At 38.5% G+C, this 3,401-nt stretch overlaps 1 protein-coding gene across 2 annotated transcripts in view; it reads right to left on the bottom strand.

The window, feature by feature from the left end:
• The window catches only part of LOC106469936, a 27,776-nt gene that overhangs the window by 3,862 nt on the left and 20,513 nt on the right, over window positions 1-3,401 (bottom strand). The gene's annotated exons all lie outside the window — the stretch shown is intronic.

Raw genomic sequence — 3,401 nt, 5'->3', positions numbered from 1 at the left:
GCTAAATTAGGGACGGCTAGCGCAGATAGCCCTCGTGTAGCTTTGCGCGAAATTCAAAAACAAAACACAGGGATCGAATCCCCGAATTTAGCGTTAGAACCCCCCAATCTATCTTGCTAAACCACTGGTGGTGGTGGAGAGCTAATGAAGGCATCTTGTAAAAGTGTAAGATTTATTAGTAGGATTTAAGTTAAAGTGAAGTTTTTCTAGTAGTGGTTAAAGTTTAGTTGCTGGAATCATCCTCAACTTTCCGTTACTGGTCTAACTCTGAGGAAGGCACTAAAATGAGAGACAGATCAAGTCTTTTGGATGGATTAGTAACAGCAACGGTGCGGTCATTCGAGTCCCTGTAATATAGTAAAATAGTTAGCTGTAGAAAAAAACCATTACATTTAAAGAACAAATTAAAAACTTTAGTTAATAACGTAAACTATTAATATATATAATTCCTTGTTATTTGTAATTCAGTAATGGCCAATCACCCAAACAAAAGCTTTTTATAATGGCATTTTCCCAGACAAACATCCTTCGTAATCTACAACCACAAAAGCTTAAGGTTGAGTTGTTGTAATGCAGTATCTTATTGTTAAGCATGGGATCTGGAATAAATAATTAATTTTATAATTTTATTAAACAGAAGCCTAACAGAATTGATTGACGTACAAAGTTATATTACACATTTTGGTTTTCCTTGCGCCTGATAAACATTAGGGTGGATTCAATACGACCCTGTATCTAATAATTAATACAAGAAAGCTGATTGAGATATTATTTCAAAGGTCCATCAGAATATTAACAGTCCTTGCCAATTCTCGGGTCATGCCACATTCACCAATATCATCTCTTTAAGCACCAAGAGATGGTTGTTCTCGGAACATGTAACGTTTACAATTTCTTCTCCTCCCGCACCAACCCAACAAGTGATTGTCTTTGGAACACTCCACGTTTATGAAACTCCATACTTCAGAAATTAACCTCTTAAAATTGTTCTTAAAACACGATACATTTAACTTTCAGTCAAAACTCAGAAACATAATTTATTCACAAATTTGAAATACTTTAGGCTCTCATTATAATTCTGAATTACTTCATAAATGCTACCAGTTACCTATACAATGGAATTTATCTGTTGTGTGACTTTGATTTCCCCCCAAACCCACTGATTTTTGTAGGGAAAATTTACGACACAGCAGTTTGACATAGCCACGTTCTATTCTGGAAAGGATCATGAGACATATAACGATCTTAATAGTATTCGGCTATCTTTATCCAATTCAGTGCTGTGAGATGAGTCCAGATATTTTCTGGCTAAGTAGATAATAACAATAAAACTGGCTAAGTTATTCAATAAATAGCAGTTCGTTATCTTTCTTGTTGGCCAGCTACGACTTTATGAAAAAGACAATCATACAGCACTCCCGTCATGCACCTAGTAAAACCCAACTGAATGACATTTGTCGCTCAATATTTAACAATTCCAATAATAAATGCTGTTTATCTGTAAGAAAACAAAAACAAAAACAAAACAGGAACAACCTAAAAAACGTAAGTTTACTCGTAAATGTATTCTCAACATTTAGCAGTCCTCCACTGCTCACCTTTAATCTTTCCATTGTTACGTCTCTGGTCGTTTGTTAATTTCCGGTAAAATTTCTTTCTGAAGAACTTCAGCAATACAAGTCCTTTCTTAAAAAAACTAGTTTATTCTTTCTCAATACAACTTTGCAATACACAGAGTTTCTACAGTCACTTTAACTTAAACACACGCTAGATCACAATGATTTACACACTTTACTTACGGCTTGACTCGATTATCTCCGTTATCAATTTATCTGCCGGCTTATATACTAAAATAGAGGGCATCTAGTAAACGCTGGGACATTCGTGAGGTTCCCCTATCCTTCTAGAATCTCATCATGTGTTACCAGCGTCACATGACTTCCGCTGTCGTAACACTGCCCCTTCCTTAGTATTGTTTGTCCCGAACAATAGCCACTTACATTAAACCAATAGATAATTAACAATAACTTAATTAAATGTACAGAATTTACAAACACAAAATTATAATTCCACAAAGTCTCTTAATTTTACGGGACGTATCTTCTTCTGTACTGGTCTCCATCTCGTTGGCTTCTGCTTCACATGGGGTTTATCTGCTCCATCAGGAAATGTCCTATTATTGGTAACAGTCACATCAGTGGTAGTAACTTCATTAAGGGCTTCACTGTTTCCCTCCTCAAAACCTGGTAGAGTTTCTTTTTCGACAGTGGCTTTTTCAGATAACACGTCTTCAGCAGAGTCATCTGTTCCATTGTTCACATTGTTCCAACTGAAATGTCCTGGACTGTGATAATGTCAAAGCCTGTTAGCTAACCTCGCCGACCACATTTTATTCGGAAAGTCACGTCTGAGAAACGATCCACTATGTCATATGGGCCTTTCCATGGAGAAAACAACTTAGGAGACTTCTCTTTGGCCTTCCTGGGATAATACAACCACACCTTGTCTCCTGGTACAAAGCTGACTTCAGTAGATTTCTTATCATAACATAGCTTCATTGAATCAGCAGACGTTTTCAAGTTTGAATGCACTTGATGGTGAATATCACCCATCCTTTCAGATAACACTTTCACGAACTCTGACACATTTTCAGGAAACTCTTCGTAAGGTGGGCATCCTGTTATCAGGTCCACTGGCAAACGAAGTTCCCGACCAAACATCAACTTTCCTGGAGTGTATCCAGTGCCTTCATGCTCTGCTGTCCTATAGGCCACCAACAGTGGAGGGAGTAAGACTTCCCAGTCATCTTGGTGGCTATTACAAAACTTTGCCAGTTCCTGTCCTAGTGTCCAGTTGTACTTTTCTACCATACCATCAGATTGTGGGTGAAGTGGCGTTGCCCTGGTCTTTCGTATGCCAAACAACTTGCAGCATTATTGGAACACAGCTGATTCAAAGTTACGGCCTTGATCTGAATGCAGTTCGTATGGCATACCAAATCTGAAGAATAAATCACTAATAGCCGAAGCTGCAGTTGAAGCTTCCTGATTTGGTATTGTATACGCCTCAGGCCACTTGGTGAAATAATCCATCACCACACAAATGTACCTGTTTCCAGCACGAGTTTGGGGCAAAGGACCAGCAATGTCAATGGCTACTCATTCCATTGGTGTACCAACTTGATATGACTTCATTGGAGCACGTCCCGTATGCTTGGGTCCCCTTTTAGCACAACATGTACTGCAGGTCCTGCACCATTCTCCCACATCTTGCCTCATATCTATCCAGTAAAATCTCTGCCGTGGGTGACTTATTTGTTTTTTAACTCCAAGATGTTCTCCTGTTAAATTATCATGGGATTGACGCAGCACAACTTCCCGTAACTTTCTCGGTATAACTGT

Source organism: Limulus polyphemus, unplaced genomic scaffold (assembly GCF_000517525.1).
Source record: "Limulus polyphemus unplaced genomic scaffold, Limulus_polyphemus-2.1.2 Scaffold3731, whole genome shotgun sequence".
Taxonomy (NCBI): domain Eukaryota; kingdom Metazoa; phylum Arthropoda; class Merostomata; order Xiphosura; family Limulidae; genus Limulus; species Limulus polyphemus.
Note: the sequence above shows the minus strand (reverse complement) of the source record. Positions and strands in the feature narration are given on the sequence as shown.